Raw genomic sequence first — 27,588 nt, 5'->3', positions numbered from 1 at the left:
AGTGGTACTCAGTAATGTGTTTTATTGGATTTGCCCAAAACAAAACACTTTGTATTCAGGTGTCAAAGCTAAAATACCACCCCTGCAAGATTAACAACTCAACTAGGCCCTGCCTACCCAATGGCAGTTCAGTTATTCCTTGTCCCTAATCCCTACAGGTCTGATGAATGCCGCTCTGCCTTACCACTGAGCTAGTATACAGCAAGGGACTGTTCGTCAAACTCAACAGTAAGGGCCTTACAGTAAAGTGGTCTATCCCCGGAGTCTAGTGCCTATGCTCCCTCACCTCTATAAACCCGCTGCCTTCTCAGGATCGTGCAGACCAGCGCTTCAACCGTAGAACACCATGAGTGGGCTGCACTCCTCTGGGTTGGCTTAGCCCAGAGACGCCTCTCACTACGACTCCTACCAACGCACTCAGTACCTATAGTCGGGTCTCAGGTTCCATTATATCAGCAACTCGGGTTCCCGATAGACTAATTAACCAGATGTTAAAAAATCCTCAATTAATCAAGTCAATTTCAGACACCTAGAGTAAAACGACATGCAATTGTATGCAATGTTCTCTGTAAAAAAAATTAGGCACTGAGCAAATTTCAGGTCTGCTGGGGGCCAAACTTCAACAGTTGTGAAAATTATGTGCAACTTCCAGTGCGTGTTTACTGTGAACACTGAGGCTGTACCCGCTTTAACTTACAGTTTCAGACAGTGGTCAAGTAGGCTACTGTGGCTATTTGATCATAATGTAGGCCTACCAGAGTGGCCTACCATAAAAAACAATGGAGGAAATACATCCCATAACATTTTAACATGGAAATAGCTGTTCTATCAGTCAGCCTACAGTAGAAGCCAATGTGTGGTGTTCAATGTAGGCCTACATTCCAAGAGACTTTTGAAAATATACATGCAGGGCTTAACATTAACCTGTTTATCCACTTGTCCTTCAGACAAGGTGACTGAAAATGTTGTTGTGTTGCTTGATGCAAGAAACCACTTTACAAAATAAAATGCATTATTGTTCCCATACCATTATTACAGAGAATCAGACAAATGATGCTACCGTCTGCCTATTGGCTACTTAGCTTATTCAAGCCTGTCTCAAAATACAACACTGCCGCTTTAATACAAAAAAAAAGCTCTTTACCTGACTCGCTTTTCAAAGATGTCTAGAAATGTACACATGTTGTGCTCTTGTAGGAAGCAATCACTCCCCTATTGCTGACTACAAATGATCTATAACTGGGCTAATAACGCACTAACTAGCAAAGGATATGAACAAAATGTGCACACGTGGCTACATGCAGCTCTCGCTTTGATCTCAAAACAAGCGCATCTACTCACAACCGCTCATGCTGTTGACACAGTCCAGTTTAAAGTAAATGGCACAGATCCATATATGGCAATGGTCTATTTGCATATAGGCCTACTGCAGCTCTGATTGTTTATGCCACACCGGTCTGTGTAGAGTACGGGCTGAGTAGTGTGTCAATGCATTATAATCCTACTCTGATGCGTTCTGCCTACAACAAAATCTCTTGCATAGTTCGTTTTGTTTCGGTATGTTGCATTGAAAGTTGCTAATATTGCGTTGATTCGATCACAATTGCCACAGTAAAGGGAAACGTTGATAGTGTTAACAGGGAAGACTCTAGAGCAGTGGTCAGAGATCTAACCCCTCAGATTGAAACATTATAAAAAAAAACGTAAACCTATGCAACATTAACCAATTAAAAACAGTACTGTAGCAATGAGGTTTGTGCAGTAAGCTATAGGCCCAATACATTATCACTGCATATTGGCTTTGCTTGATTTGCCCTGCCAATGCATTGTTGTTCGGGCCATTTTTTAAAGTTATATTTCAAAATCTGAGGTAGGCTATATGATCACACCGGTAATAGATCCGTTTTTGTATTACTTATGAAGCACAGCTGAGTGAGCATACATTTAAATAATATGCTTTTTTATTTTGTTTTACTGGGCTGATGGTGCCTGCATCTGATGGTCAATCTCAGCGGAGGGAGAGAGCAGCAGACTGAGGGTCCGCCTCTCAACATCCCTCCGCTCTCCCTTTCCTCTACTGACCAAAAAGGGACAGTCTTCCAGCTGATGGCAAAACTAGAGTCACGGCGCATTAATTCTGCACAAATTCATGTTGTTACTCCTATGAACAGAGAAAGTGAAATATTCCTCAATATTAAAAAAGACCCAAGCCGCTAATATTAACAACAACGCAAGCCTATAGATACACTTTCCTACTCATTCATTACTGCTGCAGTGCTTGTTGTAGCGCTGAGTGAAAACAGGAAGAACACGCATTTTATGAATACAAAGTGTCGACAGTGCTGAGTAAGCATCTCTTTGCTGTATTCGTTGACAGTCTCTCTCTAGTCATGGATTTAAATGTTTTGAAATCTCACAGTATCAACTTTGCTGTAGCTTTTCTTTTATGCCTGCTATGTTACAGCAGACACGGTCATCTGAGCCATCCGATTGGCCAGCGGTAGGCCTATAGTGCACTTGATTTGCTCTCTGGGCCCACTGGGAAGGCAGAGGTTGTACCTTCAGACACATGAATTGGTTCAAAATGGCAACAGTTCTACCCGGCACAGTGCAGCTGAATTGGTTGGTGACCACCGCTCTAGAAAGTTGAGTGAAGTTCAAACTCGTGCTCTGTGGGCTGATATTTCTGTGTGGCAGTCCAGGGGGAGCTGCACCACAGTCTCGGGGCTACTGCACGCGCGCACCCGTGCAGCTTAGAGGGAACATTGGTTGCATGACTCTTTGATGACACAGGTTTTCAGAACAATTCCAGAAACAGGCATAAAAAAATCCCAGATCAATCAGTCACAAATCAATCTTCCTTCAGCAGACGACAGGTTCTTCCAGCAAACTCAAAGAGAGTCCCACCTCTCCCAAAATTCCTGCCTCTTTTATACCCTAATCCTCATCTTCTGCTAACTCATTGTGGCTAACACCTGCCCCGATGACGTATTCAGTGGTTGACACCATTTCTCAAAAGGTGCTTTTTCAGCACTCACTAGCACCCACCTTTTCTCGCCTAGGCAGCACGTTTGCCTCGACAGGATGCCTCCTCCTAGCCGCTCTGAGCTGGGGATTTCTAGGGCAAGCTAGCACCCTTAGTACACTCCATTATTACATTTACATTTTAGTCATTTAGCAGACGCTCTTATCCAGAGTGACTTACAGGAGCAATTAGGGTTAAGTGCCTTGCTTAAGGGCACATCGACAGATTTTTCACCTAGTCAGCTCGGGGATTAGAACCAGCGACCTTTCAGTTACTGGCACAACGCTCTTATCCACTAAGCTACCTGCCGCCCCAAAAGTTATTATTAACTTTTAAAACATTTATTTTTAAACATTAACCTTTCTTACTCCACTCAATTCTAATCTCACTCCAACCTAATTTATTACTCCCATTACATCCTAAACATCCAACATTTTAAACACTTCAACATTATAACATTTCATCACTATAACATCTCATTATCAACCTCCTACAGGCCCTAAGGCCTTGTCCTCGAAGCCTAACAAACATAGTCTATATGCATCATACCTTAAAGCAAACAACATTATAACATTCTTAACCATTTTACTGAAATTACTTTAATCATCCTTTAATATCTCCCACTGTATATTTCCCTATGATTTCTACCTTTAACATTTAACATATTTAACCTTTAATTATTATTTTAATAAATTCCAGTCCGAATTAATTTCGTATTATTTTTCTTCTTCTCTTTAATCAATGTCAATTCTCTCTCAATGTTCCTTCTTCTTTGTGCTCCATATGTGAGTGAAAGTGAAACTTCATTATGAGTGTGTGTGTGGGTGTATGCAAGTGGGGCCTTCTTACCCATGACCTCTGTCACTAAAATGTCACAGAAAACTGGGCTTTAGCCTACTACTCTTGACACAGGACAAAATGTTAATTGCTTTTCCACAGTTTTTGCAGTATTACTTTAGTGCATGTTTTTGAATATTTGTATTCTGTACAAGCTTCCTTCTTTTCACACTGTCAATTAGGTTAGTATTGTGGAGTAACTGCAATGTTGTTGATCCATTCTCAGTTTTCTTCAATCACAGCCATTAAACTCTGTAACTGTTTTAAAGTCACCATTGGCCTCATGGTGAATTCCCTGAGTGGTTTCCTTCCTCTCCAGCAACTGTTAGGAAGGACGCCTGTATCTTTGTAGTGACTGGGTGTATTGATACACCATCCAAAGTGTAATGAATAACTTCACCATGCTCAAAGAAATATTCAATGTCTGCTTTTTTTATTTTTACCCATCTACCAATAGGTGCCCTTCTTTGCGAGGCATTGGAAAACCTCCCTAGTCTTTGTGGTTGAATCTGTGTTTGAAATTCACTGCTCGACTGAGGGAGCTTACAGATAATTGTATGTGTGGGGTACAGAGATGAGGTAGTCATTCAAAAATAATATTAAACACTATTATTGCACACAGAGTGAGTCCGTGCAACTTTTTATGTGATTTGTTAAGCACAATTTTACTCCTGAATTTATTTAGGCTTGCCATTACAAAGGTGTCGTGACGTGACTTACTTTAATGTATGACTGTTATTTATCGATTCACCTAACTATGTTTAATTGTCACTCAATTAAATTAATCATGTAACAATTAACTCATTAGGAATTTGGGGCACCACGGAAGAAGTTGTTTAATGAGTTACCATCTCCCGAATTAAACTATTAGAAGATATACAGTTGAAATCGGAAGTTTACATACACTTAGGTTGGAGTCATTAAAACTTGTTTTTCAACCACTCCACAAATGTCTTGTTAACAAACTATAGTTTTGGCAAGTCGGTAAGGACATCTACTTTGTGCATGACACAAGTAATTTTTCCAACAATTGTTTACTGACAGATTATTTCACTTATAATTCACTGTATCACAATTCCAGTGGGTCAGAAGTTTACATACACTAAGTTCACTGTGCCTTTAAACAGCTTGGAAAATTCCAGGAAATGATGTCATGGCTTCAGAAGCTTCTGATAGGCTAATTGACATCATTTGAGTCAATTGGAGGTGTACCTGTGGATGTATTTCAAGGCCTACCTTCAAACTCAGTGCCTCTTTGCTTGACATCATGGGAAAATCAAAATAAATCAGCCAAGACCTCAGAAAAAAATAGTAGACCTCCACAAGTCTGGTTCATCCTTGGGAGCAATTTCCAAACGCCTGAAGGTACCAAATTCATCTGTACAAACAATAGTACTCAAGTATAAACACCATGGGACCACGCAGCCGTCATACCGCTCAGGAAGGAGACGCGTTCTGTCTCCTAGAGATGAACGTACTTTGATGCGAAAGTGCAAATAAATCCCAGAACAAAAGCAAAGGACCTTGTGAAGATGCTGGAGAAAACAGGTACAAAAGTATCTATATCCACAGTAAAACCAGTCCAATATCGACATAACCTGAAAGGCCGCTCAGCAAGAAAGAAGCCACTGCTCCAAAACCGCCATAAAAAAGCCAGACTACGGTTTGCAACTGCAAATGGGGACAAAGATCGTACTTTTTGGAGAAATGTCCTCTGGTCTGATGAAACAAAAATAGATCTGTTTGGCCATAATGACCATCATTATGTTTGGAGGAAAAAGGGGGTACCTTGCAAGCCGAAGAACACCATCCCAACCGTGAAGCACGGGGGTGGCAGCATCATGCTATGGGGGTGCTTTGCTGCAGGAGGGACTGGTGCACTTCACAAAATAGATGGCATCATGAGGAAGGAAAATTATGTGGATATATTGAAGCAACATCTCAAGACATCAGTCAGGAAGTTAAAGCTTGGTCGCAAATGGGTCTTCCAAATGGACAATGACCCCAAGCATACTTCCAAAGTTGTGGCAAAATGGCTTAGGACAACAAAGTCAAGGTATTGGAGTGGCCATCACAAAGCCCTGACCTCAATCCTATAGAAAATGTGTGGGCAGAACTGAAAAAGCGTGTCCGAGCAAGGAGGCCTACAAACCTGACTCAGTTACACCCGCTCTGTCAGGAGGAATGGGCCAAAATTCACCCAACTTATTGTGGGAAGTTTGTGGAAGGCTTCCCGAAACGTTTGACCCAAGTTAAACAATTTAAAGGCAATGCTACCAAATACTAATTGAGTGTATGTAAACTTCTGACACACTGGGAATGTGATGAAAGAAATAAAAGCTTAAATAAATCATTCTCTCTACTATTATTCTGACATTTCACATTCTTAAAATAAAGTGGTGATCCTAACTGACCTAAAACAGGGAATTTTTACTAGGATTAAATGTCAGGAATTGTGAAAATTGTCCTTCCCAATTCATATCTTTAGTGAAAGTTCTCTAGTCGACTATACATGCCAGCTGCAGACTGAAATGATAAGGTCTAGTGCATTGTCTTCTTCTTCACCTCGTGTAGAGGTTGAGAGTTTCAGAGTTTCTCCATTTCAAACGTGTGGACTAACGTCTCACGTTTTCTGGTCTTGCTGGTCTGGTAGAAATTCAACCATTTGCAACGTTTAGCTCACGCTTCACGTCTGCTTGTCTTCCTTTGGTAATGGAGTTGTAGTTTTAAACCATTTTGTAACGTTTAGCTCACGCTTCACGTCTGCTGGTCTTCCTTTGGTAATGGAGTTGTAGTTTTAAACCATTTTGTAACGTTTAGCTCACGCTTCACGTCTGCTGGTCTTCCTTTGGTAATGGAGTTGTAGTTTTAAACCATTTTGCAACGTTTAGCTCACGCTTCACGTCTGCTGGTCTAAAGTTTGATTTGCTTTTCAAGGCTTTTTATGCACCCGGGGTAAAAGGGGCGTTCCATCATGTTCACACGATCTCTGTGAACATGATGGAACGTCCACACAAGAGATACCTGTCCACACAAGCAATCAATCAATCAGATTCCAAACTCTCCACCATGGCCAAGACCAAAGAGCTCTCCAAGGATGTCAAGGGACAAGATTGTAGACCTACACAAGGCTGGAATGGGCTACAAGACCATCGCCAAGCAGCTTGGTGAGAAGGTGACAACAGTTGGTGTGATTATTCGCAAATGGAAGAAACACAAAATAACTGTCAATCTCCCTCGGCCTGGGGCTGCATGCAAGATCTCACCTCGTGGAGTTGCAATGATCATGAGAACGGTGAGGAATCAGCCCAGAACTACACGGGAGGATCTTGTCAATGATCTCAAGGCAGCTGGGACCATAGCCACCAAGAAAACAATTGGTAACACACTACGCCGTGAAGGACTGAAATCCTGCAGCGCCCGCAAGGTCCCCCTGCTCAAGAAAGCACATATACCTGGCCGTCTGAAGTTTGCCAATGAACATCTGAATGATTCAGAGGAGAACTGGGTGAAAGTGTTGTGGTCAGATGAGACCAAAATCGAGCTCTTTGGCATCAACTCAACTCACCGTGTTTGGAGGAGGAGGAATGCTGCCTGTGACCCCAAGAACACCATCCCCACCGTCAAACATGGAGGTGGAAACATTATTCTTTGGGGGTGTTTTTCTGCTAAGGGGACAGGACAACTTCACCGCATCAAAGGGACGATGGACGGGGCCATGTACCATCAAATTTTGGGTGAGATCCCTCAGCCAGGGCATTGAAAATGGGTCGTGGATGGGTATTCCAGCATGACAATGACCCAAAACACACGGCCAAGGCAACAAAGGAGTGGCTCAAGAAGTAGCACATTAAGGTCCTGGAGTGGCCTAGCCAGTCTCCAGACCTTAATCCCATAGAAAATCTGTGGAGGGAGCTGAAGGTTCGAGTTGCCAAACGTCAGCCTGGAAACCTTACTGACTTGGAGAAGATCTGCAAAGAGGAGTGGAACAAAATCCCTCCTGAGATGTGTGCAAACCTGGTGGCCAACTACAAGAAATGTCTGACCTCTGTGATTGCCAACAAAGGTTTTGCCACCAAGTACTAAGTCATGTTTTGCAGAGGGGTCAAATACTTATTTCCCTCATTAAAATGCAAATCAATGAATAACATTTTTGACATGCGTTTTTCTGGATTTTTTTGTTGTTATTCTGTCTCTCACTGTTAAAATAAACCTACCATTAAAATTATAGACTGATCATGTCTTTGTCAGTGGGCAAACGTACAAAATCAGCAGGGGATCAAATACTTTTTTCCCTCACTGTAGATAGAATATGTACACTTTCCGAGTTACAGTTATTAATTGATACCATCCTTAATGACATCACAAAATAATAAAAAATATTACATGATTATTCTTTAGATCCCCACTGACCATTTCCCACATTCTTTTAAGTAGGAATATTGTTTCACTATCCACTTTTGGATGTTGGAGTCTTGGCGGGAAGGCTTCCATACTAGAGACCAAAAGGAGTCATTTTCTGCAAACTATTTATGACCGGCTGTTAAGTCATAAAACTGGCCCCCAGGAATGGGGGTGTTCAAACCTTTGCCTAGCAGGAATGTTTGATCCTCAACCCATGAGGGCAAGTCATGACAAAGCGGTTGAATACTTATTGACTGAAGACATTTCAGCTTTTCATTTTTAATTAATTTGTAAACATTTCTAAAAACTTAATTCCACTTTGACACTATGGGGTATTGTGTGTAAGCCAGTGACAAAAAAAATTATATATCTAATCAATTTTAAATTCAGACTGTGACACAACAAAATGTGGAAAAAGTCAAGGGGTGTGAATACTTTTTGAAGGCACTGTAGATTTGCTCACCTGCTGCGTCTTCTCTCCTCCGTCCTCTCGCCTCTTTTGAAAAAGGTCAAAGTTCATCGAGGAGAGTCGGCAAGGAGAGTAAACGTGGATGGAAATGCACTTGCTTGAAATGAGACGGTCCTTCTCCACTTGCATGTCATTAGGCAAATGACGTTTACAGGGGTGGATCCCAAAATAAATTTGTAAAGTGCTCAAAACAAATTAAGTTAGTTGTGCAAGACATTTCATAGATAAAACATAGCATATTGTTTTTAAACTTGTGCATGTTTTTCTCCTCTGACAAAACAAAAGCTGATTTTTGTATTTATTTATTTTTTATTTAACCTTTATTTAACCAGGTAAGCCAGTTGAGAACAAGTTCCCATTTACAACGGCGACCTGGCCAAGATAAAGCAAAGCAGTGCGATAAAAACAACAACAACACAGAGTTACATATGGAATAAACAAAACCTACAGTCAATAACACAATAGAAAATCTATATACAGTGTGTGCAAATGTAGTAAGTTATGGAGGTAAGGCAATAAATAGGCCATAGTGCAAAATAATTACAATTATAATTTAATATTAACACTGGAGTGATAGATGTGCAGAAGATGATGCAAATTAGCAAAATAAATAACAATATAAATAACAATATGGGGATGAGGTAGTTGGGTGGGTTAATTTCAGATGGGCTGTGTACAGGTGCAGTGATCGGTAAGCTGCTCTGACAACTGATGCTTAAAGATAGTGAGGGAGATAAGTGTCTCCGGGTGGGTGTTGCTATGGTAACCAATGAGCTAAGATAAGGCAGTGATTTGCCTAGAAGTGATTTATAGATGACATGGAGCCAGTGGGTTTGGCGACGAATATGTAGTGAGGACCAGCCAACGAGAGCGTACAGGTCACAAAGGTGGGTAGTATATGGGGCTTTGGTGACAAAACGGATGGCACTGTGATAGACTACATCCAATTTGCTGAGTAGAGTGTTGGAAGCTATTTTGTAAATGACATCGCCGAAGTCAAGGATCGGTAGGATAGTCAGTTTTACGAGGGCATGTTTAGCAGCATGAGTGAAGGAGGCTTTGTTGCGAAATAGGAAGCCAATTCTAGATTTAACTTTGGAATGGAGATGCTTAATGTGAGTCTGGAAGGAGAGTTTACGGTCTAACCAGACACCTAGGTATTTGTAGTTGTCCACATATTCTAAGTCAGACCCGCCGAGAGTAGTGATTCTAGTCGGGCAGGCGGGTGCAAGCAGTGTTCGATTGAAGAGCATGCATTTAGTTTTACTAGCGTTTAAGAGCAGTTGGAGGCCACGGAAGGAGTGTTGTATGGCATTGAAACTCGTTTGGAGGTTTGTTAACACAGTGTCCAATGAAGGGGCAGATGTATACAAAATGGTGTCGTCTGCGTAGAGGTGGATCTGAGAGTCACCATTAGCAAGAGCGACATCATTGATATACACAGAGAATAGAGTCGGCCCGAGAATTGAACCCTGTGGCACCCCCATAGAGAATGCCAGAGGTCCAGACAACAGGCCCTCCGATTTGACACATTGAACTCTATCTGAGAAGTAGTTGGTGAACCAGGCGAGGCAGTCATTTGAGAAACCAAGGCTATTTCGTCTGCTAATAAGAATGCAGTGATTGACAGAGTCAAAAGCCTTGGCCAGGTCAATGAAGACAGCTGCACAGTACTGTCTTTTATCGATCGTGGTTATTATATCGTTTAGGACCTTGAGCGTGGCTGAGGTACACCCATGGGCAAGTTGCAGCGGAGGGTGCAGAGCTGGTGGCCGGGGTAGGGGTAGCCAGGTGGAAAGCATGGCCAGCCGTAGCAAAATGCATGTTGAAATTTTAGATTATTGTAGATTTATCGGTAGTGACAGTGTTTCCTAGCCTCAGTGCAGTGGGCAGCTGGGAGGAGGTGCTCTTATTCTCCATGGACTTTACAGTGTCCCAAAACTTTTTGGAGTTAGTGCTACAGGATGCAAATTTCTGTTTGAAAAAGTTAGCCTTTGCTTTCCTAACTGATTGTGTATATTGGTTCCTGACTTCCCTGAAAAAGTGCATATCGTGGGGGCTGTTCGAATCTAATGCAGTACGCCACAGGATGATTTTGTGCTGCTCAAGGGCAGTCAAGTCTGGGGTGAACCAGGGGCTATATCTGTTCTTAGTTCTGAATTTTTTGAATGGGGCATGCTTATTTAAGATGGATAGGAAAGCACTTTTTAAGAACAACCAGGCATCCTCTACTGACGGAATGAGGTCAATATCCACCCAGGATACCCGGGCCGGGTCAGTTAGAAAGGCCTGCTCGCTGAAGTGTTTTAGGGAGCGTTTGACAGTGATGAGGGGTGGTCGTTTGACCGCGGACCCATTACGGACGCAGGCAATGAGGCAGTGATCGCTGAGATCCTGGTTGAAGACAGCGGAGGTGTATTTAGAGGGTAAATCAGTCAGGATGATATCTATGAGGGTGCCCATGTTAACGGATTTAGGGTTGTACCTGGTAGGTTCCTTGATAATTTGTGTGAGATTGAGGGCATCTAGTTTAGGTCACCAAGCAATACGAACTCTGAGGATAGATGGGGAGCAATCAATTCACATATGGTGTTCAGGGCACAGCTGGGGGCTGAGGGGTGTCTGTAGCAAGTGGCAACAGTGAGCGACTTATTTCTGGAAAGGTGGATTTTTAGAAGTAGAAGATCAAGCTGTTTGGGCATAGACCTGGATAGTATGATAGAGCTCTGCAGGCTATCTCTACAGTAGATTGCAACTCCGCCCCCTTTGGCAGTTCTATCTAGACGGAAAATGTAGTTGGGAATGGACATTTCAGAATCTTTGGTGGCCTTCCTAAGCCACCAAATTTAGGGAGGAGGCTTCTGATGTTAACATGCAAAAAACCAAGGCTTTTGCGGTTACAGAAGTCAACAAATGATAGCGCCTGGGGAGCAGGAGTGATACTGGGGGCTACAGGGCCTGGGTTAAACTCTACATCACCAGAGGAACAGAGGAGGAGTAGAATAAGGATACGGCTAAAGGCTTTAAGAACTGGTCTTCTAGTGCGTTGGGTACAGAGAAAAAAAGGGGCAGATTTCCGGGCGTTGTAGAATAGATACAGGGCATTATGTACAGACAAGGATATGGAAGGATATGAGTACAGTGGAGGTAAACCTAAGCGTTGGGTAAAGATGAAAGAGATAGCATCACTGGAGGCACCAATTGAGCCGGTCTCCGCGTGTATGGGGGGTGGGACAAAGGAGCTATCTGAGACAGGTTGAGCAGGACTGGGGGCTCTACATTGAAAAAGTACAGTTAGAACTAACCGAAACAGCAATAGGCAAGGCATATTGACATGGGAGAGAGGCATAAAGCAGTCACAGGTGCTATTCGAGAGAGCTAAGACAACAGCTGGTAATGGCGATGAAAGTTTGAGCTGAGGCTAAACAGGATGGGGTACCGTATAAAGGAACAGTCCAGCAGGCATCAGCTGTGTAGCTGAGTGATCATAAGGTCCAGTGAACAGCAATAAGTAAGTCCGGGAGCAGTTAAGTGGCTGCTATGCTACAGGCGAGCTGGAGGCACGGCTGTTGATTGCGTGTGCTAGCGGGCTGGTGCTAGCAGATGGATCTTCATGGTCGTCGCAACGGGAAGCCTGTTGAAACCACATCAGACGATTACGTCGGCAGACCAGTCGTGATGGATCGGCGGGGCTCCGTGTCAACACCAGGAGGTCCTGTCCGGTTGACAGAGAGGTAGATAGCCGGGAGATGGGCTTGGCTCGAGGCTAGCTCAAGGCTAACTGGGGTTAGCTTCAGGACAGTGGTGATTAGCCAACAAAGGGGGTGTGGCAGATTTCAAAACAATTCCACGGTAGGTTACACATGAGCATCAAAAGGGTTTTCTCGTTTAGGCAAAAGTCTGCCCTCTGTCCTCTCTCCTCAGTCCTCTCTTCCGTGACCCGGAAACCAATAAGTGGTTGAGTGGTCGAGGAGTGTGTCAATTCATTAGTAGGCAAAAGGAAGAGTGTCCTCCCCTCCTCGATAGCCACCTTTCGTCGAGGACACTCATGTGTATCCAACCATGGAAGAGTTTTGAAGCCCGCCACACCCCCTTTGAATCAGCTTTTGTTTTGTCAGAAGATAAATACATGCACATGTTTAAAGCATTATGGGATGTTAATTGCTTAATTAACTCAGGAACCACACCTGTGTGGAGCACCTGCTTTCATTATACTTTGTATCCCTCATTTATTCTAGTGTTTCCTTTATTTTGGCAGTTACCTGTATAGAGGGTGCGACTCTACAAAGTGTTATAAGTTTACCTTTCCGTTAGTCAGCACCTCTGTATCTATTAAGGGGTGTGAGTCAGCTCATGCTTTGTATTGTTCTGTCGAGAACAGAGTTGGGGTCAATTCGAATTGAAGGGAGTCAATTTAAGAAGAGATTTGAATTAAAAAACTTTAAAACCTTCTTCTTTTCAGTTTATTGAGAAGTAATTGAAAATACATATAATTTTTTCAATTATTGAATTATTGAGTTTACTTCCTGAATTGACTGCATTCAATTCAAATTGACCCCAACCCTGGTCGAGAAACACCTTATGTGTCTGCTATGCTGCACTCCTTTGTGTTATAGATCTATGGCGTTAGTTAGCCCTGCTCTTCCCAGCATGGTGAAAGTGGAGCCCTGTTTGTGTGAACTGCTGGAGCTGCAGGGGTAGACTAGATTGTTGTTCCAACAGCTGATTCGATCCCTCTCTCCCTCCGAGCTAGCCGTCTCCCTGGCTATTTATGGCAGATTCCCCGCTATCAAAGCTCCTCTCTTCAGCCCATACATGGTTGCTCCTGTATGAAGTTACCACCACGACGCTTTTGGCACACAGTCCTCCTCAGCACAGTCGCGGAAACGTGCAAGGCCGGCATCTCACTGCTTCTTAGCGTGAGACTGTCAGAGGCCTAATGTTAGTTGTTAGGATGGACATTTTGAAAATCCGGCAGGCAGGGACAGCGGACCGGTTGATGGAATGTTGGACTATTTTACAGTAGATTTGAAGGAAGTTAGAATTGAGAACTTTTGGAATAGTTTGAAGAAGAACCACCTGTGGACTATTGCTTCTTTTTTACTACCCCTGTTTATTTTTTGTCTCCCCTCTCCTCCTCTTTCACTCCCTCCCTAACCCCATTTCCTGCCCACCTCTCCGTACCCCTCTCTTCCCCTCTCGTCTTTTCTCTGCTGTATCTCATTCCTGGACTGATTTATTTGGCCCAGCTTTCTCCAGAGTGCTCTGGAAAGCACCGTTCTATATTTGTCGGCTGCTGAAGCTATCTTCTCTATCGTGGATGAGGCTGAATCCTGCTCCTCCTTTGGGAAGGTGTGGACCCTAACCCTAACCCTGTCACACCTGTACCACCTCCAGCCTCCTCACCACTGAACAGACTACTGGCCTCCCGGGATTAATAAGACTTTTTTCCTTCCTTGGCTTCAAAACCCTGAATTATTTTATTTTTTTCAGGACAGGTGGACTTCACTATTGTGGTGTTGCGCCACAATATCAATCACATGCTGAGTTTGAATGTAGTTGGAACCAAGGGAAAGTAAGTGCATTACCTTCCGTCCTCTTTTTGTTTACTTAAGACTTGCTAGTCTAGTACTTTGTGGTATTCATCTTTCAATGTTGAGGTGAATGTGTATGATTTAGATATGGATTGAGTCATTCATAGGACCTATGTACACCTCTTCATTGAATATGACCCAAAATGCAATAAAATGTCCCCTTTGGGGGATTAGTAAAATTCTATCTTATCTTATTTAAGAGCTCTCCCATTTAGCCTGGGGTTAAGATAAAAGGGAACTCTACTGTCTACTGCAGAACGCAGATCACACCACTGTAAACCCCAAACCCACTGTATGGGGAGTCATGCCTTACCTCAGAAGGCCTCAAAATAGATTTTATGTTGGCTAAAACGTCATCAGTCACCTCCTGAATCTCTGGGTTATAGTCTCAATATATCCTCTGACTACGTCTAGATATACAGCCTGTGTTGCGTTGTAAATCTCAGACAGAAACAGGATTTGCTGTAAATCTATTTGTTGCTGTCGTGTATTAGTAGGGATCTGCATCTTTCCTTTTCTAGGCGATTCGATACATGGGCTCCGATATGATACAGAAACGATGCGTCATAGTTTGAAACAAGTTGGTGCGATTCGGTTTGATTAGAGAACGAATCGATTCGGTTTGATGCGATACGATTCAATGCACTAACTAACATTTGTTGCATAAACATATTCATTTTTCAATCTGATGGAGCTCATGAGTGTGTGTAAATGATGTATGTCTATGGTGTATGTATTATGTGTGTGTGTAAATGATGTATGTCTATGGCGCATGCTATGTAGGCACCTGATCTGAGCCATAAAGGAGACTAGGCATCTACCACCCCGCTATCACTATCAGATTAGCATATGTTTTTTGTCCCCCCACTTTGGTTCTGAAATCACCATCACCCACTAATTAACTTGTCATTTTTGCTTGAGCTAGTAATGTATCAATATTTACCATTTACAAATTAGGCATGACGTAAATAATGACTATATAGCACAACTTTGGATTTCACCCCATCTCAAAATCAAATGGTTATGACCGTGAGCTTATTTTTTCCTCCTACTAAGGCCATGCGGTGTGCCTAGAAAAAGGGATTCCTCGTTGTGAAATTATGAACTTTACCCTGTATATCTAAAAATGACCATATACACTGATTGTTTAAAGCCTAACTACCAAAACTATTGCTGATGGTGAACCTAAAACATACAGTGGGGAGAACAAGTATTTGATACACTGCCGATTTTGCAGGTTTTCCTACTTACAAAGCATGTAGAGGTCTGTAATTTTTATCATAGGTACACTTCAACTGTGAGAGACGGAATCTAAAACAAAAATCCAGAAAATCACATTGTATGATTTTTAAGTAATTAATTTGCATTTTATTGCATGACATAAGTATTTGATCATCTACCAACCAGTAAGAATTCCGGCTCTCACAGACATGTTAGTTTTTCTTTAAGAAGCCCTCCTGCTCTCCACTCATTACCTGTATTAACTGCACCTGTTTGAACTCGTTACCTGTATAAAAGACACCTGTCCACACACTCAATCAAACAGACTCCAACCTCTCCACAATGGCCAAGACCAGAGAGCTGTATAAGGACATCAGGGATACAATTGTAGACCTGCACAAGGCTGGGATGGGCTACAGGACAATATGCAAGCAGCTTGGTGAGAAGGCAACAACTGTTGGCGCAATTATTAGAAAATGGAAGAAGTTCAAGATGACGGTCAATCACCCTTGGTCTGGGGCTCCATGCAAGATCTCACCTCGTGGGGCATCAATGATCATGAGGAAGGTGAGGGATCAGCCCAGAACTACACGGCAGGACCTGGTCAATGACCTGAAGAGAGCTGGGACCACAGTCTCAAAGAAAACCATTAGTAACACACTACGCCGTCATGGATTAAAATCCTGAGGGCACGCAAGGTTCCCCTGCTCAAGCCAGCGCATGTCCAGGCCCGTCTGAAGTTTGCCAATGACCATCTGGATGATCCAGAGGAGGAATGGGAGAAGGTCATGTGGTCTGATGAGACAAAAATAGAGCTTCTTGGTCTAAACTCCACTCGCCGTGTTTGGAGGAAGAAGAAGGATGAGTACAACCCCAAGAACACCATCCTAACCATGAAGCATGGAGGTGGAAACATCATTATTTGGGGATGCTTTTCTGCAAAGGGGACAGGACGACTGCACCGTGTTGAGGGGAGGATGGATGGGGCCATGTATCGCGAGATCTTGGCCAACAACCTCCTTCCCTCAGTAAGAGTATTGAAGATGGGTCGTGGCTGGGTCTTCCAGCATGACAATGACCCGAAACACACAGCCAGGGCAACTAAGGAGTGGCTCCGTAAGAAGCATCTCAAGGTCCTGGAGTGGCCTAGCCAGTCTCCATACCTGAACCCAATAGAACATCTTTGGAGGGAGCTGAATGTCCGTATTGCCCAGCGACAGCCCCGAAACCTGAAGGATCTGGAGAAGGTCTGTATGGAGGAGATGGCCAAAATCCCTGCTGCAGTGTGTGCAAACCTGGTCAAGACCTACAGGAAACGTATGATCTTTGTAATTGCAAACAAAGGTTTCTGTACCAAATATTAAGTTCTGCTTTTCTGATGTATCAAATACTTATGTCATGCAATAAAATGCAAACTAATTACTTAAAAATCATACAATGTGATTTTCTGGATTTTTCTTTTAGATTCCATCTCTAACAGTTGAAGTGTACCTATGATAAAAATTACAGACCTCTACAGCTTTGTAAGTAGGAAAACCTGCAAAATTGGCAGTATATCAAATACTTGTTCTCCCCACTGTAGATAAGAATAACCTAGCAAATTACATAGGTTGTCACTCAACTAATAAAGCCTAATATCACACAAGCCGCGCAGATGTGCAAGATCAGTAACGTAGGATTTCCACCACTTCCGAATTCACCAGACGAAGTTTCGCCCCCATCAATTTTCAACGGGAGCACGCGGAGCAATGCGCAGGGGATTGTGGGAAGGTGAGCGGTGGAATATAGCCTATATACACTGAGTGTACAATACATTAAGAACACCTTCCTAATTCAGTTGTATTGTCTAATCTTCAGTCGATACATTTCATTAAATAAAAATATGATTATAAAAATAAAAATAAAGAATGGCTAATAAATAAACAACAAAATGTATACGGATGATGGTTACTTGTAAGTTAGATACAATGTAAATACTTCAGGGAATTACTGGTCATGGGATTTCCCTCAGGCTCTGGCAATCATATACATATCTGGCAGCAATATTTGCGGTTTCTCCCTCACCCAGAATAATTCCCAGTTTTATGTCATTAGTAAATGCCCAGAAGTTGGGAATTGATTTAGATATTTTCTTGAAAGAATATTATCTTATTTGGTAATATTTCTCAAAGTAGAGGAAAAAGTACATCTCTGTTTCTACCTCCCATGTCATGCAATGACTACATAGACGCTCCTCTTTGGGTAGCCATGTATTTTTGTGTCTCCCTTTTTCTATAGCCAATTGCTGGTCGCTGAGCCGGTATTTAGTCAGGATCTGTCTCCGTTTTGTATCTCTGACGGAGTAGAGAAATTCTGCCAATTTATATTCTCTTTTGAGGGCCAAATAGCAATTTAGTTTATTCTGTGTTTTTGTTTCATTTTCAAAAATTTTTATATAGGAGGTTTTCATTTCTGCAACAATTTGATTGATTTCCCTGTGTGTTTGGATAATAGGGTTGTTTAGTGTTTTTAACAGCTGACATTGGGGACTCTTTTCAGGGTTCAGCTCTTGGGTTTCCAGTGCTTTGAATTGTAAGGATGTTTTGGGGCTTAATTTCAAATGGTGCCAAGATTTTAGTATCCTTTTCTTTCTATTTACAATTAAAGGGAATCTTCCGAGTTCCGCTCTGCATGCATTATTTGGTACTTTCTTTGGGATATGTAGGATATATCTGCAGAATTCTGTATGTAGATTTTCTATTGGGTTTTTCTCCCAATGCTTATAATCGTAATTACAGATTGGACCCCAAACCTCTCTTCCATACAGTGCAATTGGTAAAATTACACTATTGAATATTTTGCACCATATTTGGATAGGAATATTGATTTTTAAGATGTTTCTTTTTATGGAGCAAAATTCATTCCAGGCTTTTTCTTTTAGTGCATTCACTGCCAGACCAAATCCACCAGAGACACATATTTTTTGGTCCCAGGTAGTTGTACCATTGGGCATGTTCAACCATGGTATTTCCTCATTTTAAGGAGTGTATGCTGCTGATTCCTGGCTTTTTTCTGGAAAATCAAGACTTTGGTTTTCTGAAAGTTGATTTTGATTGCCCAGTTAATGCTGTATTCACAAAGAATGTTAAGTTGTTCCTGTAGACCTTGCTCTGTTGGTGACAGTAGGACAAGGTCATCTGCGTAGAGCAGGAATCTGACCTCCTCATCTTTGAGGGTGAGTCCAGAGGCTGCAGATCGGTCCAACAACACTGCTAGTTCATTGATGTAGACTTTGAGCAGGGTTGGACTTAAACTGCACCCTTGTCTCACCCCCCGCCCTTGTGCAAAAAACTCTGTTATTTTATTGTTCAGTTTAATACTACGTGTTGTTCGAGTAAATAGATTTTATGATGTTGTACTTTACCCGCAACGCCGCTTTGGAGGGTTTTGTAATATAATCCATCATGCCATGTGGAATCAAAAGCATTCTTAAAATCAACAAAACATGTAAATACTTTTCCTTTGCTTTTCTGATGAGCATGCTGGTTTATTAGTATATGTAATGTGTGTATGTGTTCTGTTGTTCTGTGTTTGGGTAGAAAGCCAATTTGTTTTTTGCTTTTTTTAAATTGAATATTTTGCACCAGATTTGGATAGTAATATTTATTTTTGAGAATTGTCTTTTTATGGAGTAAAATGCTTTGCAACCCTTTTCTTTTAGTGCATTCACTGCCAGACCAAATCCACCAGAGACACTGATTTTTGGTCCCAGGTAGTTATTCCATTGGGCATGTTCAACCATGGTATTTATTAATGTTTTGTACACTCTGTGTATATTGAATATAATGGTGTATATAATGGTGTATATAGACAGTATGGACAGTATATGAATAGGAAAGGTATGTACAGCAGTAGTTATATAGGATGAGCCTTGAAAAGAATACAGTATATACATGTGAAGTGGGTAAAACAGTATGTAAACATATGTCTCCTGAGTGGCGCAGTGGTCTAAGGCACTGCATCGCAGTGCTAGCTGTGCCACTAGAGATCCTGGTTCGAATCCAGGCTCTGTCGTAGCCGGCCGCGACCGGGAGACCCATGGGGCGGCGCACAATTGGCCCAGCGTCGTCCAGGGTAGGGGAGGGAATGGCCGGCAGGGGATGTAGCTCAGTTGGTAGAGCATGGCGTTTGTAACGCCAGGGTTGTGGGTTCGATAAAATAATGTATGTGCTAACTGTAAGTCGCTCTGGATAAGAGCGTCTGCTAAATGACGTAAATGTAAATGTAATGATTAAAGTGACCAGTGTTCAATGACTATGTACATAGGGCAGCAGTCTCTAAGGTGCAGGGTAGAGTACCGGGTGATAGTCGACTAGTAACAGTGACTAAGGTTCAGGGCAGGGTATTGGGCGGAGGCCAGTAACACCTCCGCCACGCTTGTAGATCAATGACTGTCAACACAGTTAAATGCTTAGTTTGACACTGAAGGAGAGGACGCATCAGTTGTCACAAAATATGAGGTATTTTCGGAAAGTATAATAATCATGAATTTGCGTTTCGTAACGGTTGAATCGATTTTCTGACCGATGCTTGCTACATTTGGATCAGTTTGGGGTCCTTGGAACGACGCAGTAGTATCTTAAACATTTGAATCGGGGACCGAATCGTATCGGTGAATCGTTACATTCCTATGTATTAGTTGGTTTGTCTGGAAGTAGTCAGTGGTATATTTACTCTTTTGGACCTGTGTGTATGTGCCCCCTTCTTGCTGTCCTCCTAGAAAACACTATTGGTTTTGATTTCAGCTGACTTGAATAAGGCTGCAGATGTTTGGTGCTACTAGCTATTGTGCAGATAGGAATGTGTTTGGCCAGTGTGTGGTTCCTGTCTGTCTCTGTGTGTGTGTGTGTGTGTTTCAATGCTGTCCAGCAGGTCAAGCCTTCAGTTTCCCATGATTTTGTTTATATAATGCTTGTGTGTGTGTGTGTGTGTGTGTGTGTGTGTGTGTGTGTGTGTGTGTGTGTGGCATGTGTGTGTCTGTGTATAAGGGAGGGCCTGCTGGAAGGAACTGAGTCTGGATATTGCAGCTGTTTAGTGTCCCTTTCCCACACCTGTCACCTCCATCACAATAAACAGACAGGTTTACTGCTACTTTTCACTAAACTCTCTCCCTCTGTACGAAACACACATACCCGCACGCAAGCACACACACACATATACACACATACACACACACACACACACACACACACACACAGACATACACATAGTTATCTTTGACCGGCCCAGTAAGATGACATGTAAACAAGCCTCGGTTGTAGGGAGAAATCCAATGCTTTTAGATTTTTGAGAAGTAGTAAACAAGTGTACACTTCATGAGAAAAGAGAGATTATTGGGACACCCCCCACAGTGGGTGGTCACTGAACATATTTCAGGCTTTGACCTTTGACCCTGTGCAGTTAAATGGATTACTGTGGTCAGGTACTTTGCTTTAGTACATCAGGTATGCTTTATACTGGTACTCTTCACTACAAGGGCATCATGGGTTCATGATTTGCTAAAGCTCATATTACAAAAGTTACCAACACAGATGCATATTTATCTGCCATTACCTCCTCAATACCTTAAGCATCTCAAACACTTGCAACCAATCAAAGTAAAACCTTGGAGCTCAATAGTAGGCTATATTACAGTGTATACTGTAGGTATTTTCCAACAGCTATGGAACCTGGTGGCATACAGTATGAATCTTTGTTCTACTCTGTCCTGTGGTCAGAAAGCCTACACTACACTGAGCTCTGGAAACCCAACACCATGGTACAACCATCAATTGATCTGATGTTCAGTGTGTTTGTGTGTGTGTGTGTGTGTGTGTTTGTGTTTGTGTTTGTGTGTGTGTGTGTGTGTGTGTGTGTGTGTGTGTGTGTGTGTGTGTGTGTGTGTGTGTGTGTGTGTGTGTGTGTGTGTGTGTGTGTGTGTGTGTGTGTGTGTGTGTGTGTGTGTGTGTGTGTGTGTGTGTGTGTGTGTGCGTGTGTGATGCTCTGTTGTACTGATACTTGTTCAGCAGTACACAGCAACTGCATGGACTTGAAACATCCACAGGATGAAGAGGTGTTGTAGATGTGGTCTACAAACATGCCATGGCTTCTTGATATAGAGTATACTGTACTCCTATAGTAGCAGAATGCTATTTGGGCCTCAGATGGACTTAGTGTGAGGGGAATCTCTTCTTCCACAATCCCAATCAGCACCTTGGAACAGGATACATATACAAAAACAAGACACTGTCCCACATGGCACTCTATTCCCTAAATACTGTAGTACACTACTTTTAACCAGAGCCCTATGGGCAACCCAAGACTCTCCTTAAAGCTCTCTTATCTTTTCAAGTAGCTACCTTACCTGTAACGACCCCTCCCCCTCAGTGCAGCAGCAGAAGTAGCAGTCGCATGGAGTAAGGCCCAACCCTACCCTGCCCTATCCCGCTGTCTCTCCATCCTGCCTTTATTAGGAGACAGTAGCAGGCAGGCAGGCTGTGTGTTTAGGTTAGAAATGTGCTTCAGAATGCTGCTCTGAGCTGAGCCTGGCCAGGGCCAGGCAGCTCCACACAGCCAGCCAGAGCCAGAGAGAGGCCCATCCTGCTCCTTCAGAACGTTTACTCTGGCTTCCACAGGAGAGCCACGTTCCTGCATTCATTCCTGGCTTGTGTCATTGGAGCTGACATTTTCAGGGCGTCAGGGCAGAATTCTCCCTGGGGGCAGAATTCTCCCTGGTCTTATATGGGTATCGATGAGCAGAGGATTGAGTTGTGAAGAGGTGGAGAGACGCACTGAGTTCTGTGGAACATCAACAGAGAGGACAGGCTTTCGGAGCAGAGGGGGGTGATGTGTTCAGGGAAGCTGCTGTCCTTAAAATGTGTTTAGTCATTTAATTTTTTTAATTTAACCTTTATTTAACTAGGCAAGTCCGTTAAGAACAAATTCTTATTTACAATAAAGGCAAAAGGCCTCCTGCGGGGATGGCGGCTGGGATTTAAAATAAAATATAGGACAAAACACACATCAGACAAGAGAGACACCACAACACTACTAAAAGAGAGACCTAAGACAACAACATAGCATGGCAGCAACACATGACAACAACATGGTAGCAACACAACATGGCAGCAGCACAACATGGTAGCAGCACAAAACATGGTACAAACATTATTGGGCACAGACAACAGCAAAAAGGCAAGAAGGTAGAGATAACAATACATCACGCGAAGCAGCCACAACTGTCAGTAAGAGTGTCCATGATTGAGTCTTTGAATGAAGAGATGGAGATAAAACTGTCCAGTTTGAGTGTTTTTGCAGCTCATTCCAGTCGCTAGCTGCAGTGTACTGAAAAGAGGAGCAACCCAGGGATGTGTGTGCTTTGGGGACCTTTAACAGAATGTGACTGGCAGAACGGGTGTTGTATGTGGAGAATGAGGGCAGCAGTAGGTATCTCAGATAGGGGGGGAGTGAGGCCTAAGAGGGTTTTATAAATAAGCATCAACCAGTGGGTCTTGCGATGGGTATACAGATATGACCAGTTTACAGAGGAGTATAGACTGCAGTGATGTGTCCTATAAGGAGAATTGGTGGCAAATCTGATGGCCGAATGATAAAGAACATCTAGCCGCTCGAGAGCACCCTTACCTGCCGATCTATAAATTACTCTCCATAATCTAGCATGGGTAGGATGGTCATCTGAATCAGAGTTAGTTTGGCAGCTGGGGTGAAAGAGGAGCGATTACGATAGAGGAAACCAAGTCTAGATTTAACCTTAGCCTGCAGCTTTGATATGTGCTGAGAGAAGGACAGTGTACCGTCTAGCCATACTCACAAGTACTTGTATGAGGTGAATACCTCAAGCTCTAAACCCTCAGAGGTAGTAATCACACCATTGGGGAGAGGGGCATTCTTCTTACCAAACCACATTACCTTTGTTTTGGAGGTGTTCAGAACAAGGTTAAGGGCAGAGAAAGCTTTGTTGTAGAGCGTTTAACACAAAATCCGGGGAGGAGCCAGCTGAGTATAAGACTGTATAATCTGCATATAAATGGATAAGATAGCTTCCTACTGACTGAGCTAGGTTGTTGATGTAAATTGAGAAGAGTGTTGGGCCTAGGATCGAGCCTTGGCGTACTCCCTTGGTGACAGGCAGTGGCTGAGACAGCAGATGTTCTGACTTTATACACTGCACTCTTTGAGAGAGGTAGTTAGCAAACGAGGCCAAAGACCTCTCAGAGACACCAATACTCCTTAGCCAGCCCACAAGAATGGAATGGTCTACCGCATCAAAAGCTTTGGCCAAGTCAATAGAAAAATAGCAGCCCAACATTGCTTAGAATCAAGGGCAATGGTGACATCATTTAGGACCTTTAAGGTAGCAGTGACACACCCATAACCTGAGCGGAAACCAGATTGTATACCAGAGAGAATACTATAGACAACAAGAAAGCCAGTTTGTTGATTATTGACAAGTTTTTCCAACACTTTTGATAAACAGGGCAAAATAGAATTTGGCCTATAACAGTTAGGATCAGCTTGATCTCCCCCTTTAAATAAAGGATGCCCCGTGGCTGGCTTCCAAGCAATGGGAACCTCCCCAGAGAGGAGAGACAGGTTAAAAAGGTCAGAGATAGGCTTGGCGATGATAGGGGCTGCAACCTTAAAGAAGAAGGGATCTAAACCATCTGACTCTGATGTTTTGGGGGGGTCAAGTTTAAGGAGCTCCTTTAGCACCTAAGACTCAGTGACCGCCTGCAGGGAGAAACTTTGTAGCGGGGCAGGGGGAAAAGAGGGAGGAGCGTCAAGGCTAGTCGCATTAGAAGGGGTGGGAGATGAGGAAATGTTGGACGGGCAATAAGGCATGGCTGAGTCAAATAGGAATCCTGACTTAATGAAGTGGTGATTAAAGAGCTCTGCCATGTGCTCCTTGTCAGTAACAACCACATCATCAACATTAAGGGACATGGGCATCTGTGAGGAGGAGGAGGGTTTGTCAAAGACTCCAGTCACCCAAGTCATAGACTGTTCTCTCTGCTACTGCAAGGCAAGCGGTACCGGAGCGCCAAGTCCTTAACAGCTTCTACCCCCAAGCCATAAGACTGCTGAACAATTAATCAAATGGCCACCCGGACTATTTACATTGTACCCCCGCACAGTACTCGGTACCGGTACCCCCTGTATATAGCCTTGTTATTGTTATGTATTCTTATTGTGTTACTTTTTATTTAATTTTTTACTTTTACAAATATTTTCTTAACTCTATTTCTTGAACTGCATTGTTGGTTAAGGGCTTGTAAGTAAGCATGTCACGTTACGGTCTACACCTGTTGTATTCGGCGCATGTGACAAATACAATTTTATTTCATTTTATTCTCAAGGTCTTTAACTGTTTTCCAGAACTTCTTGGGGTTAGACCCACAGAGAGAGAACTGCTCCTTAAAGTAACTAACTTTGGCTTTGGATAGCCTGAGTGCACTTATTTCTCATTTGCCTGAACGAGAGCCAGACAGCCTGAGTATGCGTGTGCCAAGCCTTTCGCCAAATGGAATTCTTGAGGTGGAGTAACTCTACCAGATCACGGTCGAACCAGGGGCTGATCCTGTTTTTAATTATAATTATCTTTATGGGAGCGTGTTTGTTAACAATACCACTGAAAATATCAAAAAAGAAGGTCCAAGCATCTTCGACAGAGGGGATCAAGCTGATTTTATATCAATTTACAGAGGCCAGCTCATGAAGTAAGGCTTGCTCATTAAAGTTTTTTAGCAAGCGTCTATGACAAATCAGGACAGGTCGTTTCATTGAGCAGCCATTACGAACATAGGCTGTAAAACAGTGATCACTAAGGTCATTACAGAAAACACCAGACTGATACAGTTGAAGTCTGAAGTTTACATACACCTTAGCCAAATACATTTAAACTCAGTTTCACAATTCCTGACATTTAATCCTAGTAAAAATTCCCTGTCTTAGGTCAGTTAGGATCACCACTTTATTTTCAGAATGTGAAATGTCAGAATAATAGTGGAGAGAATGATTTATTTCAGCTTTTATTTCTTTCATCACATTCCCAGTGGGTCAGAAGTTTACATACACTCAATTAGTATTTGGTAGCATTGCCTTTAAATTGTTTAACTTGGGTCAAATGTTTTGGGTAGCCTTCCACAAGCTTCCCACAATAAGTTTGGTGAATTTTGGCCCATTCCTCCTGACAGAGCTGGTGTAACTGAGTCAGGTTTGTAGGCCTCCTTGCTCGCACACGCTTTTTCAGTTCTGCCCACAAATTGTCTATAAACTTGAGGTCAGGGCTTTGTGATGGCCACTCTAATACCTTGACTTTGTTGTCCTTAAGACATTTTGCCACAACTTTGGAAGTATGCTTGTGGGTCATTGTCCATTTGGAAGACCCATTTGCGACCAAGCTTTAACTTCCTAACTGATGTCTTGAGATGTTGCTTCAATATATCCACATCATTTTCCTTCCTCATGATGCCATCTATTTTGTGAAGTGCACCAGCCCTCCTGCAGCAAAGCACCCCCACAGCATGATGCTGCCACCCCCATGCTTCACGGTTGGGATGGTGTTCTTCGGCTTGCAAGCCACACCCTTTTTCCTCCAAACATAACGATGGTCATTATGGGCAAACAGTTAAATTTTTGTTTCATCAGACCAGAGGACATTTCACCAAAAAGTACGATCTTTGTACCCATGTGCAGTTGCAAACCGTAGTCTGGCATTTTTATGGCGGTTTTGGAGCAGTGGCTTCTTCCTTGCAGAGCGGCCTTTCAGGTTTAAAAAAAAATTAAAATATTTCACCTTTATTTAACTAGGTAAGCCAGTTGAGAACAAGTTCTCATTTACAACTGCGACCTGGCCAAGATAAATCAAAGCAGTGCGATAAAAACAACAACAACACAGAGTTACATATGGAATAAACAAAACGTACAGTCGATATAGGACTTGTTTTACTGTGGATATAGATACTTTTGTACCTGTTTCCTCCAGCATCTTCACAAGGTCCTTTGCTGTTGTTCTGGGATTGATTTGCACTTTTTGCACCAAAGTACGTTCATCTCTAGGAGACAGAACGCGTCTCCTTACTGAGCGGTATGACGGCTGCGTGGTCCCTTGGTGTTTATACTTGCGTACTATTGTTTGTACAGATGAATGTGGTACCTTCAGGCATTTGGAAATTGCTCCCAAGGATGAACCAGACTTGTGGAGGTCTACAATTCTTTTTTCTGGGGTCTTGGCTGATTTCTTTTGATTTTCCCATGATGTCAAGCAAAGAGGCACTGAGTTTGAAGGTAGGCATTGAAATACATCCACAGGTACACCTCCAATTGACACAAATGATGTCAATTAGCCTATCAGAAGCTTCTAAAGCCATGACATCATTTTCTGGAATTTTCCAAGCTGTTTAAAGGCACAGTCAACTTAGTGTATGTAAACTTCTGACCCACTGGAATTGTGATACAGTGAATTATAAGTGAAATAATCTGTCTGTAAACAATTGTTGGAAGAATTACTTGTTTAATGGACAAAGTAGATGTCCTAACCGACTTGCCAAAACTATAGTTTATTAACAAGAAATTTGTTGAGAGGTTGAAAAACAAGCTTTAATGACTCCAACCTAAGTGTATGTAAACTTCCGACTTCAACTGTATGTTATGTAGGAAAAAACAAGTTGGTTAAAAACAAGTTGTAATCCAGTAGGCTTTGATTACATTTCCAATATCCTCAATTATTTGATGGTCCGGCCGCATTCTGTCCCCTAACAACACTCTTTTAACTTTTGGTCCAGTGAGAATGACATAAGAAAGTAGTCAAGACGACTAGCTTGATTGAGCCTCCGCCATGTACATCTCACTAGTTCAGGATGTTTAAGCCTCCATATATCCACTAGTTCCAGTATATCCATGACATTTGTAATTTCCTTAAGTGCATGAGGGTGATACTTTGTATTGTGATTTCCTTTACGGTCTATTGAGGAACTTAAAACCATATTATAATCTCCCAC

The 27,588-nt window shown here is 42.6% G+C and overlaps 1 long non-coding RNA gene across 1 annotated transcript in view; it reads left to right on the top strand.

The window, feature by feature from the left end:
* The first annotated feature begins 13,622 nt into the window (after window positions 1-13,622).
* Window positions 13,623-27,588, top strand: part of LOC123492353 — a 37,080-nt gene continuing 23,114 nt past the window's right edge. Inside the window, exon 1 of the long non-coding RNA XR_006661725.1 lies at window positions 13,623-14,310. This is a non-coding gene — a long non-coding RNA (uncharacterized LOC123492353). The remainder of the gene's footprint in view (window positions 14,311-27,588) is intronic.

This window comes from Coregonus clupeaformis, chromosome 14, assembly GCF_020615455.1.
Source record: "Coregonus clupeaformis isolate EN_2021a chromosome 14, ASM2061545v1, whole genome shotgun sequence".
Lineage (NCBI taxonomy): Eukaryota > Metazoa > Chordata > Actinopteri > Salmoniformes > Salmonidae > Coregonus > Coregonus clupeaformis.
This window is presented reverse-complemented; position numbering and strand designations above follow the sequence as displayed.